The sequence below is a fragment of the Gossypium arboreum genome, chromosome 13 (genome assembly GCF_025698485.1).
Source record: "Gossypium arboreum isolate Shixiya-1 chromosome 13, ASM2569848v2, whole genome shotgun sequence".
NCBI classification, from domain to species: Eukaryota; Viridiplantae; Streptophyta; class Magnoliopsida; order Malvales; family Malvaceae; genus Gossypium; species Gossypium arboreum.
In genome coordinates, this window is record NC_069082.1 from 5,543,760 (window position 1) to 5,564,042 (window position 20,283).

At 34.5% G+C, this 20,283-nt stretch overlaps 1 non-coding gene across 1 annotated transcript; it reads left to right on the plus strand.

The window, feature by feature from the left end:
* The first annotated feature begins 18,726 nt into the window (after nucleotides 1–18,726).
* On the plus strand, nucleotides 18,727–18,833 carry LOC128287248 (small nucleolar RNA R71). Its single transcript, XR_008277943.1, has one exon. It is a non-coding gene; the product is annotated as a small nucleolar RNA R71 (small nucleolar RNA).
* Nucleotides 18,834–20,283: the final 1,450 nt, after the last annotated feature.

Consider the following 20,283-nt stretch of genomic DNA (forward strand, 5'->3'; position numbering starts at 1 on the left):
CATGTATTTTTTTCTTTATCGAAACTAATATGATTATTTTAAATTCATATTGGTTTGATGTATTTGTATGATTTCATGAATTCAGTATTTGTTAAAGACTTGCCTATTGAGTTCACTGAATTATGATGGAAATATCAAATTTTCTGGATCAATATTTATTGGCTGATAAGATCTACAGGAACTGTCTGATAATGATACTAGGATACTATTTTCTGTTTGAATTGATGTTATTACTGTTTGATGTGATCTTGAGAACGGAATGGTTAATTCTACATGATGCTGTGGTAAATTATAAGCAGAAGTATATTATATTGCGAAGTTACGATGATGAAATGTTTTGTTTTGAATCAGAGAAGATTAAATGATTTACCTATTGTGATATTGAACATGCCAACACAGACATATGCCGGAAAGGGGTCATGGTATTTACCTTACTTATGTATTGAATATTAAAGTATTCAAGTTAAGGTTTAAATCAGTGGCAATAGTGCGAGAGAATTCTGATGTGTTTCCAAAAGAGTTACCCGAACTACTGTTGATTGAAGAAGCTGAATATGGTATAGATCTTGTGCTTGAAATGATATTGAAAAGTATATCTGAAATCAGAAGTTTTCTGAAACCAGTCAGTTATTATCAAAAATTCGAAAAAGGGGTTTTTGGATGATATGGTTATTACAGAAAGATGTTGAATTGGAATGATCTGATAGACGTTAGCAAGGTTCTGATTAGTTCAAAGTTCAGTTAACTGAAGCACTAGTTCTGGTTTAGTCTGAAATCCGGTGAAGAAACTTGTGATTTACAAGGATAGCAGTGTTTTGATGCAAGAAAGAAAACTAATGAATTATGTTTTGGAAAGTTAGAATTACATTAGAAGAATTATTTAACACATGATTCGGAAGTGGTAGCTATTGTCCTTGCACTAAAGGATCATGATTTGATAATTGAGTATCATCCAGGAAAAATAAATGGAGGTATGTACACTCAGAATTGAATGCTTTGTTTTGTGTTGTAAGCTATGAACATCTGACTGTTATCATTTGAAGATGACTCAATTTTGGTTGAGATAAAAGTTAAACTGACTTTTCTACAGCAGACCTACAAAGTTCAGAAACATGATAACAAGATACCAATTAAGTGTGTATAGTATACAGATGTCTTTTGATTAAAATTTTAGATTGGATTTGATTATTGTCTACTATTTAGAAATAAAAGTTATACTGAAGAATTCAGAACTGTTACAGTCAATGATGAAATCAGAATGGAAATGGGATAGAATTTCTATATATTTGAATTGGAATCATCTCTATCTGTGAAAAAGAAAAATGATATTTGAATAATTGTCAAAGGTATCCACTGCCAAGGATTGACGAACTGTTTGACCAGCTTAGAGGGGCTTCTGTATTTTCTAAGATCGACCTCCGATCTGGATATCATCAATTAAAGGTTAAGGAGGCGGATATCCATAAGACGGCATTCAGGACTCGGTATGGTCATTACGAGTATTTGGTTATGCCATTTGACCGATTTAACGTTCTGCAGCATTTATGGATCGATGAATCGGTGTTCCAACCATTCTTGGATCGATTCGTAGTCGTCTTCATTGATGATATCCTGGTATATTCGAAAACTGAAGCGAAACATGATGAGCATCTCCGTATAGTGCTGCGAGTGTTAAGGGGGAAGGAACTCTTCGCAAAGTTCAACAAGTGTGAATTTTGGTTGAGGGAGGTAACCTTCTTAGGACATGTGGTCTCTACCGAAGGGATTAAGGTGGACCCTCGAAAGATTGAAGCAAGTTTGGAGTGGAAGCCACCTAGGACGGTGTCGGAAATACGGAGTTTCCTAGGACTGGCAGGATACTACAGAAGGTTTGTGGAAGGTTTTTCTGTTATGGCAGTACCCCTGAAAAAACTCATAAGGAAAGGAGAATCATTTGTATGGACTGAGAAGCAACAGGGAGCTTTTGAGAAGTTGAAGAAAGTTCTAACTGAAGCACCTGTGTTGATTCAGCCGGAGTCTAGGAAGGATTTTACTGTGTACAGTGATGCATCACACGTGGGTTTGGGCTGTGTGTTAATGCAGGAGGGTAAGGTGGTTGCATATGCATCACGACAGTTTAAACCTCACGAAGGGAACTATCCTACTCATGATTTGGAGTTGGCGGCAGTGATATTTGCACTTAAGATTTGGAGACATTACTTGTACGGGGAGAGGTGTATTATATACACAGACCACAAGAGTCTTAAGTATTTGTTGACTCAGAAGGAGCTGAACCTTAGGCAAAGGAGATGGATTGAGTTGCTTAAGGATTATGACTGTTCGATCGAGTGTCACCCAGACAAGGCTAATGTGGTAGACGATGCTTTAAGTCATAAAATCGTATCTGATCTGAGAGCAATGTTTGCTCGTTTGAGTTTGTATGATGATGGCAGTTTGTTGGCTGAATTGCAAGTAAGGCCAACCTAGGTGGACCAGATTAAGGAAAAGTAGTTGGAAGATGAGTCTTTGGTTGCTCGTTTTCAACAAGTTAAGAAAGGGGAAACTTCTGAGTTCGGTTTAAATGGTGATGGAGTTCTGTGTTTCCAAGGAAGAATTTGTGTTCCGAGGGACTCTGATTTAAGGCAGACAATATTGAAGGAAGCTCATGGGGGACTATGTGCCATGCATCCTGGAGGGAATAAGTTGTATCACGACTTGCGAGAATTGTACTGGTGGCCTGGACATAAGCAAGAAGTATGTGAGTTTGTAGGAAAATGTCTGACATGCCAACAAGTGAAAGTGAGCATCAATTACCTTCCGGACGGACATTACCCGGTGAAGATACCACTTTGGAAGTGGGAGAGGGTAACCATGGACTTTGTGAGTGGGTTGCCTTTGACACCATCAAAGAAAGACTCGGTGTGGGTGATTGTGGATAGGTTGACCAAATTAGCCCATTTCATACCTGTACGTACTGACTTTTCGCTTCAAAAGTTAGCAAAGCTGTATGTGGCAAAGATTGTATGACTTCATGGAGTCCCAGTTTCAATTGTCTCTGACCGGGATCCCAGATTCACATCTCAGTTTTGGTAAAAGTTGCATGAGGCATTGGGGACGCGATTGAACTTTAGTACGGCTTTCCATCCCCAAACTGATAGTCAGTCAGAGAGAGTTATTCAGATTCTAGAGGACATGTTAAGGGGATGCGTGATTGACTTTCGAGGTAGTTGGGAGAATTACTTGCCATTGGCAGAATTTGCGTACAATAAAAGTTACCAGGCGAGTATTCGAATGGCACCATATGAAGCACTGTATGGACAAAGGTGTCGTACACCTAGTTGTTGGACCGAACTAGGAGAGCGACAAGTTCTTGGACCGAGTTGGTAGGCGATCATCGAGGATAAGGTCGAATAATTAGGGACCGGTTAAAGAAGCATCGATAGGAAAAGTTGTATGCAAATTTGAAGCGTAAGGAGATTGAGTACTCGATGGGTGATATGGCCTTCTTAAAGGTTTCTCCTTGGAAGAAGATATTAAGGTTGATGAAGAAGGGCAAGTTGAGTCTGCGGTTCATTGGGCCTTATCGGGTTTTGAAGCGAGTAGGCCCAAGTGGCTTATCGATTGAATTGCCTCGAGTTAGACATGATTCACGATGTTTTCACGTCTCCATGTTAGGGCGTTATCGTCTGACCGCTCATGTCCCGCCATTGCTGCGAAATTGAAGTTCGATCGATTTGACCTTTGAGGAGGAGCTGTGCAAATATTGGCTCCGGATGTTAAGGTTCTCGAAGGAAATCATCCCGTTAGTGAAAGTACTTTGGCGTAATCATGGAAGGAAGAAGCTACTTGGGAATCGAGAAAAGACTATGCGTCAACAATACCCTCAACTAGTTGGATCAGGTAAATTTCGAGGACGAAATTTCTTTAAGGAGGGTAGAGTTGTAACGCCCCAATTTTCGGGAATTCTGTGAATGTTGGCATAGGTTTAATTATGTTAGTGGGCCTCTAGAAGGCCCAAGCTTAAGATAGAACCCAGCAATTTTAGTTAATTTTTGTTCTTTAAGAAAAAGGGGGTGAAATTATGAAATAGGACCTATGTGGAAATGTTTGAAAATGCTATAGGCTAAATTGAAGTGGCCAAATAAATAGGAGTGCAAAATAGGAGGATTTGCATGACAAACCTCTCATTTTACATGAAGTGGCCAGCCATCATGTTGTTGTAGACAATATGAGCACTTGATATCCATAATTCATGGTACAAATTGATAATGGGTTAGGTAAATGTTCCATGATAATGGATTAGGTAAATATTCCATGATAATGGGTTAGGTAAATGTTCCATGATAATGGTTTAGGTAAATGTTCCATGATGGGCATTTCATATCTTTTGTATTAAAGAATTAAATTTATTAAAAGAAAAAGGGGTGAAAAGAACAAAGTTTTGTCCATCTTTGTTCATCATAGTCGAAAGTTAGAGAAGAGAAAGGAGAGGAGAAAGCTCTTGAATGTTCGGTCACTTGGGGAAGAAAATTGAAGGTAAGTTCATGGTAGTTTGCTTCTATCTTGATGTTCATGAGTTCTTCTTGATTCTACCTTAACTCTTGAAGCATATTTTGGTTTTTAGTTGTGTTGTGAGCATTTAGTAATGAATTAAAATGAAGGAAATGGTTGTTGTTTCATGTTCTTTTGATGAAAAATGGAAGATAGGTGAAGTTGAGCCAAACAAATGAGCATGCATGTGCCTTAGATGCTAAAGGGAAAAATCGGCTAACATGTTGTGCTTTAAAATGATGAAATAGAGATTATACTTAAGTAAATTCATAGATATGTGATGATTGATTGGTGATATACATGTTTAAATAACATGCATGCAAGTTATGTGTGAAAGAGTGAATTTGGTAATAAATCTGTTTGGGATAGCAGCAGTAATGTGACTTTGGAAAATCATCATAAATTGTGGGAGATGAATTAGAAGCTGAATAAATTATGTAATTAAAGCTTAATGAGTCTAGTTTCAAATGAAATAAACGAGAACATATTTTGAATTCTTTACAATGAGAAATTTGATTCGTAATGAAGAGTGGTCAGATTAGTCAAACAGTGAAACATGGGAAAACTTTTAGAAAAATCTGGTATTGATTGGCTAAACTAAAAATTCTGAAAATTTTATGGATAGAAGATATATGAGTCTATTTTCAGGGAAAATTAATGGCACTTAATTTGGAGTTTTGTAGCTCCAGTTATAAATAATTTAGTGACTGTTTCTCAGGAAGACAGCTTGCAGTGAAATTATGATTATGTGGTAAACATTGACAAAAAATTGTTAATGAGTTGCTTATTGATTTCTTATAAGCTTACTATGATCTGTAGGTGTGGTTGGCCGAATATTGTAAGGGGTTAATACGTAGTTTGTATTTGAATAGTTAGATTAACGTGTTAGTAATCCAATTGTAGGCGGTTCGTGTGTGGATCTCACAAGATATCGTCGCAAGCAGGTGTGTAACTAACACCCTCTTATAGACTAGATCGGCACAAGCCGAAAAGCCGAAATGCCAAAAAGCCGGTATTTTGAGATCTTGCGAGTGTGTGAATGCTCATGAGATTAATAGTTTGATGTATATGGTAAATTAAAGTGATAAGACCGCAGAGTCGCGATTACATGCATTTCGATATTTTGGGCTTAATGGGCCAAAAGCGGGATAATGGGCCAACGGCCCAAATTTTTAAGAAAACGCTGTAAGTGTTTCTGATCGTACGTAAATGGCTATGTTATGTATGAAAACCTTAAGAATAGTTAAATTACTTGATACCCCTATGTATGCAAAATTACCATTATACCCCTAGGGTTACTTTTGGTGAAAAGCATGACGATCGATTACGTATGATGTATGCCATGATTATATATCATTGCATGGGGACTTGGGTTATACTATGGAGGAAGCGTCCTGGTGGCTATGCCACAATTATCGATCTGGTGGCTCGCCACATATATTCATCTGGTGGCTATGCCACAATTATTCGATCTGGTGGCTCGCCACAATATCATGTTGGTGACTTCGTCACAATATCCGGCGACCTCATTGCGATTTACGTGGTGTGTAGCGGTTGGGTGGGTCAAGTAGTCTCCCACATGGTGTAAGGCTGATGCAGGGGTGTTATGGATGAATCAGGTTGGGTTTTGCATAAACATGTAATATCTGCTCGCTCATTATGTGCCTATGGGCTTTATTCTAAATTGCATTCGGCTAAGGCCAACTTATTCTATTTCGTGGTTTGAGTGATATAGGCTATGGTTGGGTTAATTTACACATCGAGTTTCCCAAACTCACCCTTTTATTTTCATCCACGCAGTAATGCCCAACCGTAGTGGGCTTGGAGTAATGAGGGAATTGGAGTGGCCACCCGCTCGAAAGTTTGATTTTCTTCCGTGAACTGGACATCCTTTTATTTACGTTTGAAGTTTTGGGTTTTAAATGTAATAAGGCGCTTAATTATTTTTGATGGTTTTAATATGTATTACTAAGATAGGTATTACTTATTTTAACTGTTGAAATTGGATAGCTTTAGGGCGCGTTTTCAAAAACAACAATTGATTTCAAAATAACACGACAACAAGCAAAGCTTCTGCAATGAAAGTATTTTCCAAAATTAATCACTTTTCCTAAAAATGACTTAATCAAATCGGTTTCCTAGAAATATCCATGACGTTAAGGTGTGGCAATGGCAGTATGCATGTCTAGGATTGGATCCGAAGAGAGCTTGGTACTTAAGCAGTCCGATGGACTCACCACCTCTTTTTCGATTTCCTATCTGGTGCACAGCTTCCATTCACTTTAACCTATAATGAAATTATCTTTTAAAACACTAAGCAAGTTTTTCTGGATCAACAATATAAAATGTTTTGAACGCTTTGATGTGGCATGTCGAATCCGGTCATAACGTCTGGGCCAGGTTTGGGGTGTTACAACTCATGATCGTATTCGGATTCGTTCAAGAGGTACTCCTACCGATCATATATTATCGTTTCAATTTGTTTCGATGAGGTACTCTGTGTACCACTACTGTTATTGTTACTGTTACCATTAAGGTGTATTCCGGCTCTGGCCGATGAAACACTGTATACTATCCCCGGTGTGTAGGTTGGATCTGTGTATCTGTCTAAGTCCGAGTGATGTTAATAGGGGAAAATAAAGGTACTGAATAACTGACTGTTACTGAATAAATAACTATTACTGAATAACTGATTAATACTGATGACTGGTCGATAATGAACAATAAAGATCAATTGATTGTTACTAAAGAATATTGACTGTTATTGAAATAGAATAGTACTGAATATTGTATGAAAGGTGAATAATCTTATTATTCAAAGTTAATTGTAAATATATATATATTGAAAACTGATTATTAAAGAATAATTGATTGTTCTTGAACGATATTGATAAATTGATTGATATTGAAAGATATTGGTGATATAGAAGTTGGATTAAAATAGATTACTGATTGAAAAGTAAATAGTTGATTATTATTTAAAGATATCGAACAATTATACTATTAAGTTTGTTATATGATTTTAAAAGTTTGTAATATTTTTTTTTACATTATTAAGTGTTCGGATTATAGAGGCACCACTAAGTTCATACTCAGTGTATGGTTTGTTTCCATACGCAGGATAGAATAAAGCTAGACCGTTGAATCAGCATCCCAAGCTGATCCCAAATTCAATGAGGTAAAGCAAATTAATTATCAGTAATGGCATGTACCTAGGATGTCATAAGTATGTTTATTCATGTTTGGACTGATTGAATGGAAAAATTTTGAAATGCATTGTTGTCTACAGTTTGCAGGATTTGTAAATTTTAAAATACAATGTTCATTTTGAGTTCACATGGTTTGTCACACGGGCGTGTGACCAGGCCGTGTGAGACACACTGCTTGCACATGGGCATGTTGTTAGGTCGTGTATCCCCTGCACTTAAATTGTTACAATCAATTTACTACACGGGCGTGTGCCTTGGTTGCCACGGCCGTGTCTTAAAGTCAGTTTAGTACACGGGCAGGTCACAAGGATGTGTGTCATGGTTGTGTTTAAAAGTCAGTGTTGTACACGGGTTGAGGACACGAGAGTGTCCCAAGCCGCACGAGCATGTTAAACTAGCCACATTGGCGTGTGGTACTGTTCAAAAGAAGAAAATTTAAAATTTCACGAAAAATTTCCTAAGCTTCCGTTCGAATCTCGGTTTGTTTTAATTACACTTGTAAAGTACCGTGGACCCATTAAAGTTATATTTAAATGGATAATATTGCATTTATACTTGTTTATGTGCAATGTATTGTAATGATTGTTAATACTCTATAATCTTGTTCCGGTAACGAGATGGGGTTAATGGTGTTACATCTCTGATTCTCATTAATCTCCTTAAGATGTGGATTTTCTAGTCTGGAAAGGTGATCTGATGCAAGATTTTCAGCTCCCTTCTTATCTTGGATTTCCAAATCAAACTCTTGCAATAATAGAATCCACCTTATAAGTTGAGGTTTTGCATCCGATTTAGTTAGAAGATAGTGAAGAGCTGAATGATCAGTGTAAACAACAACTTTAGATAATATTAAATATGGTCTAAATCTATTGAATGCAAAAACCACAGCTAGCAATTCTTTTTTTGTGTTAGTGTAATTTTCTTGTGCATCTGTCAAAGTCTTGATAGCATAATAGATTGGCTGAAAATGCTTGTCTCTTCGCTATCTAATAACTGCACCTACTGCAAAATTACTCGCATTACACATTAGTACAAAGGGTAAATTCCAATTAGGTGCAACCATAATCAGGGCATTAATTAACTTTTCCTGAAGAGTATTAAATTCTTCTAAACATTCCTAACTAAAATCGATTTTTCTAGCAAATTAGTTAAAGGCTTAGCTATTTTAGAAAAATCTTTATTAAACCTTCTATAGAACCCAGCATGTCCTAAAAAGCTTCAAATAACCTTAATTGAACTAGAGGGAGGCAATTTTTCGATGGTTTCAATTTTCACTCTATCAACCTCAATCCCTTTACTAGAAATTTTATGGCCCAAATCTCTTCTTGAACCATGAAGTGACATTTTTCCCAATTAAGTACAAGGTTTGTTTCCTCACATCTCATTAAAACTCATTTTAAAATTCTAAGACAAAGATGGAAAAAGTTACTGAATACCGAGAAGTCGTCCATAAATACCTCCATAATGTCTTCAAAAATCTCATCAAATATGGCTAACATGCAACGTTGAAAAGTACCATGAGCATTACACAATCCAAAAGGCATTCTTCGAGAGAGTCCATCTATGAAGCAATAATACATGTAACCAGATAATCTCTCCAATATTTGATCTATGAGTGGTAGAGGAAAATGATTTTTCCTCATAGCATTGTTCAACTTCCTATAGTTAATACAAACTCTCCATCCTGTGAATATTCTCGTTGGAATCAACTCATTCTTCTCGTTGGCTACAACAGTCGTACCTCCTTTCTTAGGTACAACCTGCACAGGACTCACCCAAGTATTATCAGAAATAAGATAAATAACTCCAGCATCTAGAAGTTTAATTACCTGAGCTTTAACAAATTCCTTCATGTTAGGATTTAAGCTTCTTTGAGCTTGCACACATGGTTTGTACTCATCTTTCATTAAAATTTTATGGGTGCAAAAAGAAGGACTGATTCCTCTAATGTCAGAAATCTTCCTGGCTATAGCTCTTTTATGTTCCTTCAGCACTTGCAATAACTCATCTTTCTCATTTGGTTGTAAATATGAATCAATAATCACCAGTAATGTAGAATTGTCTCCAAGAAATGCATATTCTAGATGATTTGGTAATTGCTTCAGTTCCAATTTGGGAGGTTTTTTAATAGAGGGTTTTAATTTTAATTCCTTACTTACCTCAATGTCCACATAATTTATCTGTCTTAGAGAAGACTCATTAGAGTCTAAATAAATTTTCATCTTACTCATTACAGCATTATCGCCATCTACCTCATCTCCTTGAATAAGGCACAGTTGCAACGTGTCCCTATGAATGATTTCCTGTAATGAATCTTGAATAACATATCAATAAAGTCAATAAAATAACAGAAATCATCTTGTTCTCAAGAGAATCACATAGTATCATAGATTTTCTTTTAAAAAAAATCTCCTCATCACCTACCCTAAGCACAAGTTTACCATCACCCACATCAGTGATAACCCTAGCAATAACTAAAAAGGGGCGACCCAAAATTAAAGGCACCTCAACATCCTCATACATGTCAAGCACAACAAAATCAATAGGGAATATGAATTTATTTACTTTTACAAGTACATCTTTAATAATACCCTTAGGATATTTAACAGATCTATCAGCCAATTGAATACTCATCCTAGTGGGCTTTGGTTCCCCAAGACCAAGTTGCTTGAACATTTTATAAGGCATCAAATTAATGCTAGCACCCAAATCAGCTAATGCTTTCTCAATGTTTAAACTACCAATAAAACAGAGAATAGTAAAACTTCTTGGATCTTTCATGTAACACCCCTAACCCGTATCCATCGCCGAAACAGGGTTATAGAGTATTACCAAAGTTTACAATCAAATCGAGCCAAAAATTACTACTCATATTCGATAATAATCATATAGTCCCTTAAATGGACCCTCAAAGCCCAATATGAACAATACAAACGATTTGGGACTAAATCAGAAAACCTAAGAATTTTTCACAAATTTACAAAATTTTCCTTATATGTAATGCCCACACGCCCATGTGGTCTAGAGGCACGCCCGTGTGATTAGGCCATGTGGCTCATACCACCGTGTTCCTAACCCGTGTAACTCTCTGACTTATAATGGCATGAAGAAATTTAGGTCACACGGCCAAATCACACGCTTGTGTGCTAGGCCGTATGGTTAATTTAATTTTCATAAATTAGGTGCAGTTTTCACGTGGCCATGTAACACACCCGTGTCCAAGGCCGTGTCACCCACACGGCTGAGATATAGGCCCGTGTCTTTGACCGTGTGCTCAATTCTAAGCATTCTGTTTCTCATTTTTAAGGTGTAAAGGACACACGGCCAAAACACATACCCATGGGACAGGCCGTGTGTAACACACGGCCTAGACATATGCCCGTGTGTCTACCTGTGTGGATGAAAATAGGCCATTTTAAAGCCACTTTTCCCACCCTTACACAACCAACCTGCACTAAACACATTCATGCAATAATATATCTCAATGAAACAATCAATTCAAGCCAAAATCAAATTTTATAACTATCATAAGCAATCACAAAATTCAATTTACATAAATTCACTATTTTAACTTCATTCATTAATTATTATGAACCACTAGTTCTTATATGCATAAGACATAAACTTATGTATCATTTATAACCTTGTTTCAAAGTTTAACTCTTTCAATTCCTATACATGCCATATAAACCTTTAAATACATGACAAGACCTACCAGAGATGATATGGATAGTGTGCCTCGTTGTGATGATCCGATCTTCCAAATTCACTTCAATCTACAAAAGACATTAACACATACAGGTAAGCATATAGAAGCTTAGTAAGTTCATAGGTCTAAAGTAAATCTTACCAAACATGATATATTTTCAAAATAATAATAGAACATTTCACTAATATTTCCTGCCAATCACAATCTCAAATGATTAATTCACTTGATTGAGCTCAATATCAAAACTAATTAATTTCTATCACTTTAATTCATTTATCACTTACCATTTCTTATCAAATTTAGGAAACTTCTTGCTAAATTGAGTATGTTGTTCACTTGATGCTTCATTTCACTTTGATCTTGAACACTCTCTATCATGGTCTTGCCATGGTTGCACACTTTATCACTTTGCCATGGCTTAGCTATGGTCTTACACTTGCACACAATTATATAACTGTCATGATTTAATCATGATCTTATGTTCACTTTCACTGTGCTATATGTAATACCCCCTACCCGTATTTATTGCCGGAATAGGGTACGAGGTATTACCGGCGTTTACGATTTTTTTTTATATATTCAATATAGCCCCTTTATGAATATCTAACCTTCCCTGCAATATTAAATCGAGACCAATCCACTTCAACCAAACCAATTCAACATATTTTCAAGATAAATTCATGCATATTTATAAGATAACGTCATCACATACCCAAAACCAGGTTTGTTAACCATACTAATGGCTAACTTTATATTCATTTCACGTTAACATTTACTTTATTAGCTTATACATGCCATTGATTTCCAAAATAAAGTTTCTTTATATACTGAAATCCTGAGGTTGATAGTGTGATGTGTCTCTGACCAAATCCGACCTCCGAGCTCTTAACACTATAAAACAGGGAAAAAGGAAAAGGGGTAAGCACTTCGTGCTTAGTAAGCTCGTGTAACAAGAATTATACTTACCTAATATTTTCAATACAATACAATAAACATTCTTATATCCATTCAATGCATTATTACCCTAATATGCACAAACTCAACATTCTAGTACAATAATTTCCATGTACCAATAATATATTCAATGATTGATGAGCTCATTAATACCATGATTTCCATTCCCTTATTATTATTATTATTATTCATATTTATCTCGTTGAATTTATTGGAATTTCGATAGATTTTCAGAGGTACACTTTTAGTGTACAATTCCTGGTCCGTCAATTCATATTCATGTGCGCACATTTCCATTTCAGAGAGCACACTCCCGCGAACCTCAACCTTGTAGCGGGATTACCGATCGAGCTAAATCCCGCAATATAAACTCATAGAGTATTGTCGGGATTACCGGTCGAGCTAAATCCTCGCAGCGACAATTACTCTAATGAGCTTGGATCGAATTACCAGTCAAGGCTAAATTCAGACCTAATTCGGATTACCCGTCCGGCTAAATCCATTTTACATATATTCTTCGAGAGGACTATATCAAGATAGGATCACCCGTCCGGGCTAGATCCTTTTTACCGTCAATTCCTTTTCAGAGATCCATTGAATTTTCCTTTCATTCAACCGGGATTTCTTCCCCTTTTATCAAATATGTCAATGTTTCATAAATTTTCATATAATGAACATTCAAATCATATTCATATCAAAAACATACATTTCAAGCATTTAAGAATATAATTCAAGTTACACGAACTTACCTTGATACTTGTTTTGTAAACAAAAAAAAATCTACTAATCCTGAACTTTTTCCTTTCCTCGATCTAGCTTCGTATTTGAATCTTCTAGATCTAAATAAATAAATTTAATTATCAATTTAATACATTTCATGTTCATATGCAACATTCTCTATAATTCAACTATTATTATTTATAGTTTATTCAAAGCTGTCTATTTGAGACATAGTCACTAAATTATTTATAACTTCAGCTACGGAACTCCAAATTAAGATCCGTTAATTTTCCCTGAAACTAGACTCATATATATTATTACCATAAAATTTTCATTATTTTTGGTTTAGCCAATAAGTACAGTTTATTCTTTAAATTCACCCCTGTTCTGCTGTCTGACAGTTCTGACCCTTCTTCACTAAAAATTAATTATCTCTTCATACAGAATTTGGATGATGTTTCCATTTGTTTATCTTGAAAATAGACTCATTCATAATTCTATAAATATAAATTTAAGCCCCTAATTATTTTTATTCAATTTTTTATGATTTTTAAAATTCAGAACAGGGGAACCCAAATTCATTCTGACCTTGTCTCACAAAATTCATTATATCTCAAAATTTACAAATCCATTGCTTACACTATTTCTTCTATGAGAAACTAGACTCAATAAGATTTAATTCCATTTTTTTTTCATCTTCTAATTAAATTTATACAATTTATGGTGATTTTTCAAAGTTAGTCTACTGCTACTGTCCAAACTGTTTTAGTGCAAGCTGTTTATTACCATTTTTCCCCTAAGCTTTTAATAAATGATAATTTCGTCCCTACTCAATTAGCCTCTCAATTGAGCTGATTTTTCTCAATTAACATTTTATTCTATCACCTTAAACTAGTTTACAACCTTTAGGAATCAGAATTTCAGCAATAGACTTTAATTCCAAGCATTTTCACAATTAGATCCTAAAAATCAATTTCTATTAAAATTGCGTAATAAAATCATCTCATAAACAAATTAAAGCTTTAATTTCATTCTATTTCCTCATAAACTTACAGCACTAAACCATGGTGACTTTCAATTTCATCCATGAAATCAAAAACTAATGAATTTAATAGTAGGAGCTAGTTGTAAAAGTCTTAGAAACACAAAAATTACAAGAAAAAGGCAAGGATTAACTCACTTGGTGCAAAAATTATGAAATAACAACTTATAAAACCCTCCTATGGCGTTTTTAGCTGCTGGAATTGAAGAGAAATGAAGAGAAATCTAGATATTTCCTATTTAGTCCTAGCTTTATTTAGTTAATTTTACAATATTCCAATTTTTCCCTTAATTTATCAATTTTCCTACTGATTTCATGCCCTTGCCGCCCAGCCATAATAAATTTTGGGTCTAATTTCCTTTTAAATCCTTTCTCATTAAACTCTTAAGCTATTTAATCATTCTAGCAACTTTTACACCTATTACAATTTAGTCCTTTTCATTTAATTGACTACCCAAACATTAAATTTCCTAACGAAATTTTAATACCACATTACTAACATTTTATAAATATTTATAAAATTATTTTTGACTCACTTTTACAAGATAGAGGTCCCGATACCTTGTTTTTACCCAATTTCTTCAATAATTTCTTTTTCTAACTAACCACTAAATCGGTAAAATTTTTCTATCAATATTTTCATACAATTTTCCTATCATATCAATTTTTATGCAAAAATATTGAAATAAATTTCTTTTTAAATCGAATTTGTGGTTACGAAACCACTGTTCCAATAACTTTGAATTTAGGCCATTACACTATATCTCAGTTATGGTCTTTCACACTACGCCATAGCTCCACAATGGTCTTACATTACACACTTTTCCATGATTTAACCATTGTCTTATCCGTCCATTCGGCACTGATCACTGATTGAATGTACTCAATTTTGCGTTTCCTTTAATTTGAATTTCCACTTCAACTTTCACGTTATCACAATTTTCATAATTCAATAGCAAATTTATATAAATAAAACATTATATCATTTATATATTAACAATTAATCATAAGATTTCAACCATATGAACTTACTTGGCTAATATCATTGAAGTTAAAGCAATTCAAGTACTAATCAACAATTTTCTCCTTTCCACGTTCTTCTTTGGATTCTTGATCTATAATATAAAATTTTTTCATTCATTAGTATTCGTTTCACTTATAATTCACTTCACAATCTATACCCTTCAAATTTTTTAAATTACACTTTTATCCCAAAATTTACAATTTTTACAATTTAGTCCCTATTCAATTAACCCATCATTTGAGCTAATTTTTCTCAATCAACACTAATTCTTAACTTTTTCACAATTAGGTCCTAAAAATCAATTTCTATTGAAATAACTTAATAAAATCATCACATAGCAAAATTAAAGCTTAAAATCCATGTTTTTTCATCATAAACTTTCAGAATTAAACCATGGTAACTTTTAATTTTACCCACAGAATCAAAAACTAATGAATTCAATAAGTGGACCTAATTGTAAAAGTCACAAAATATAGAAATTACAAAGAAAAAGCAAGAATTGAACTCACATGGTGCAAAAATATAAAAAACCAGCTTGTTTCAAACCTCCTATGGCGTTTTGGCTGATAAATTATGAAGAGAACTCTAGATTTTTCAATTTAGTCACTTGTTTTATATTTAATTTTAACCAAATTACCATTTTGTCCTTAGTTCACATTGTTTTCTTGTCCATTTCTATACCCATACTGTCCAACCCAAATGATTTGGGTCTAATTTCCTTTTAAATCCTTCCTCATTAGACACTTAAGCTATTTAATTACTTTTGCAAGTTTTGCACTTTTTACAATTTAGTCCTTTTAAATTAATTAACTATTAAAACGTTAAAAATTTTCTAACGAAACTTTAATACTAACTCAATAACACTCCATAAATATTTCTAAAAATATTTATGGCTCGGTTTAAGATTCAACGTCTCGATACCTCGTGTTTAACCCTTTGACCTAATAAATTCTTTTAAATTCATATAATTCTCTAATTCAAAAATATTTCTAAATTCACACTTGACTCATTAATATCAATCTACTAAATTTTCAAACTTACTTATCAGATTTAGAGATCTCGAATCGCTGTTCCTAACACCACTAAAATTAGGCTGTTACATTTCAGCTTAGTTGGCAGTTTATTTTGGAGAATAGCTGAACATTCCTTGTTGAGTTCCACATTGGATAGCTCTTCAAAATTCCTTTTATTTGTTAATAGCTCCTTTAAAAATTTTTCATATGTGACCATTTGCAAAATAGCTTAAACAAAAGGTAAATTAATATGCAATTGTTTGAAAAGTTCAAGAAATTTACCAAATTGTTCATCCATGCAGTCTTTCTTCAACTTTTCCGGATATGGGATTGATAGGTCGTAATGTATACATATTTTTATCTCATTCTTAGCACATTTTTGGATGAATTATCTTTATATTTGTGGAATTTGATGCTCTTAATCTTTTAATTTCATGTTTTATACTTAGGTGAGCATATGAGAGTAAAAAGAGCGAGAAACAGGCCAAAAACTGAGAAAATAGGTTAACGTGGAAAATCAACACGGCCTGGACTTCCTCACACGAGTAGACCACACGCCCGTGTCTATTTAGCAGACTTTCACACGGCCTAAGCCACCCCACACGGGCGTGCCACACGGGCGTGTCCCTGTCGGGCCCAAGTCTAATTCTATTCAAAAAATGCCACTCTTGAGGGTTTTGAAGCATTATAAAGCCTATATAAACACCCCATGAGGTAGCTAGAAGACACACACGGAGTAGGAGGCAAGGAATTACTCGAAGAAAGCCGATTGATCCATCTCAAAAGCCGGATTCTCTTTCAAGACTGAAGATCTCCCTTCAATTTCCTTCAGGGGTTTTTGGGTTATCTTTATGTTTTGTTATTATTACTATTCTAAGATGTTTCCTTTTACACTTATGAACTAAATCCCCTAAATACCTAAGGGGAATGAAACCTAAGACTGGTCTTGTTATTATTTTCTGAATTATATGATAAATACTTGATTTGTTCTTACTTTTATATTCTTAATTCTTGTTTTAATATTCCAGGATATTGATTCAAGTTTTGATGCACTTATTCAGAGGAGTAAAAGTCCCTGTCTAAGAGTAGATCTAGCATAATTAAGCAGAGTTGATTGCACCCCTAGACATAATGCGACATAAATCTACTGGATTAGGGTTAAACCTAATAAGGGAATCCATAGATCGAGTTAATGCAACACTAGGGGTTCTAATTAGAAAGAGATTTCAATTAATCAACCTAGGGTTAGACGTTGTTAATCTCGAGAGAGATAATAATATAAATTAGGGATTTCTACGGATCAAGTCAAGTGAATAAATCGTCTTATTTAGAGTCAAGTAACAAGTGGAGTCTAGGTGGAATTTCCCTTGGGTATTATCTAAATCAATCAGTTTTCCTAAAAGTATTTCCACAATTTACTTATTGTGCATTCTTAGTTTAGTTAATTAGTTTAGATAAAATAAATCCTCTTATTGTTAGGCTAGATAATAAAAAGAAAGTTAATACTACTACTTTTAGTTCCTTTGGGTTCGACATTCCGGTCTTGCTATAAACTATACTACTGTTCGATAGGTGCGCTTGCCTTCATCATGATAATAGTTAGTTTTCAAATATGATCGATCATAAATATAAAACTTATCACGCATACATCAGGGATTGGGGGTTTATATTCTTTAAGCACCAATTTTTGAATTTCTTCAGGTTTTACCCCCTCATCATTTGCCTTATCAGGTTCCTATTGTAGCTTCTTTTCAGTTTCAGCCAACACTTTCTCATTCCATAATGTAGTAATTGCTTTCACATGCTCTTTTGGGTTGGGTTCGGTGTTACTAGGCAGACTACCTTGCTACTGTTTTGAAACCAATTTAGCAAGTTTGTCCAATCTGATTTTCAAGCCCATGAATTGATGCTTACTGATTTTTCAAAGCTATCTCAGTGTTTTGAAAACGGATCTCTAATACCGAAATAAATTTTGCCTACATCTCTTCAAGGTTCGGTTTCTTCTCTTGCTGATAGGGTTGTTAAAAGCCCGGAGGGGGTTGTGATCTTTGGTTTCCTTGACCACCCCATTAGAAATTTGGGTAGTTCCTCTAACCTATATTATAGTTATTACTATAAGGGTTATTCTAAGGTCTAGAATTATTACCCATATAATTTATTTGCTCATTCTCCATGCTAGAACCAAAAGGTAAATATTCTGGATTATTTATTCCACCTCTATTTGCATCACATTGCATCAGTGTATGTACCTATTTAGAGACACATAAACCATCAATTTTCCTACTTAATAGTTCTACCTGATTCGATAACATGGTGACCGCATCTAAGTTAAAAACACCAGCTGCTTCATCGACTTCGTCCTCATGACTTGCCACTGATAATTATTCAATAACATCTCCTCAATAAATTCATAAGCAGCTTCGGGTGTTTTATTATTTAGAGTTCCACCGGCTGCTGCATTGATCAACTATATAGTTAAGGGATTCAAACCGTTGTAGAAGGTTTGAACTTGTAACTATAAACGTAACCTATGGTGAGGGTATCATCTCAATAAGTTCTTATACCTCTGCCATGCATCATATAATGTTTCTAAATCGATCTGCACAAAGGAGGATATATCAGTCCTCAACTTGGTTGTCTTAGTCGGTGGGAAGTACTTTAGAAGGAATTTCTCGGTCATTTGAACCCATGTAGTAATAAAACCTCGTAGTAAAGAGTTCAACCACTGCTTAGCTTTGTTCCTCAACGAGAAAAGGAATAACTCTATAGTGGCGCCATTAATCTTGATAGTATAGCAGATTTGCAGGAAATTAGCCAAATGAGTACTTGGATCTTCATCTTGAAAACCATCTAACTGAACAAACTGTTGTACTATCTGAATAGTGTTCGGCTTTAGTTCAAAATTATTTGTAGCAGTGGTAGGTCTCACAATACTCGATTCAGCCCTAGTTAGAGTGGGCTTAGCATAATCATTCATAGTACGATGAACAGGGTCTGGATTTGCAACAACTGCAGGAGGTAGCTGATTATTCTGGTCATCACCCATCTCCTCAATAATAATAATTTCCTTTTGTTCGTCTACTAAATTTTATCGACTCTGCCTTACGTTTCTACAGTTTCTGTGAGTAGTACTTTCAATTTCACTATCAAATAGTAATGGTCCCGACGAGTTTCTTCTAGTCATAAACTAAAGGAACCTGCCAGAAGCAAATAAAAGAAAAATTAGAATGTAAAAACTAAACTAAAAACAAAAATAAAACAAAATAAAATAAAAATAAATTGCTAAATTAATAAAAATAAAGTGTTTCTAATATTTTATTCTCCAGCAACGGCGCCAAAAAAAACTTGATAATCACTAAACTAATTATAAATACGACAAAGACAAGCGTACCTGTCGAACAATAGTATAGCTATGGTGAGTAGAGAATATTGTATCCGAGAGGACTAAAAGTACTAGTAATTACCGTCTTCTTATTATTTAGCCGAAAAATTAGAGTGATTGTGTTTTAATCTAAAATTACTAAACTAATTCATCTAAGAACGCAACAGAAAATGAATCAAGGAAATAATCAAATATTAATTAACGAGATAGACAATACCCAGGAAAGAATCCACCTAGACTTCACGTTTTATTATGAATTTGAATTAAATGATTTATTCACTTGTGTCTTGATCCGTAGAAATCCTTAAATTATGTTAATATCACTTTCAAGAGTAAGAACAACTAACTCTAGGTTAATTAATTAAAATCTCTTTCTAATTAAAACCCCTATCGTTGCATTAAATTGATCTATGGATTCCCTTATTAGATTTGCCTCTAATCTGGTAAATTTAAGTAGTCCTATTTCTAGGATTACATGCAACTCCACTCAATTATGCTAGATCTGCTCTTAAATAGGGACTTTTCCTCCACTGAAATAAGAACATTAAACATGAATTAATATCCTAGAAATATTAAAACAAGAAATAAGAATACATAATTGAGAACAAAGAATCAAGTATTTACGCGTAAAAATAGAAATTAAATAAAATGATTCATCATAGATTTCATCTTCCCTAGGTATCTAGGAATTTAGTTCATA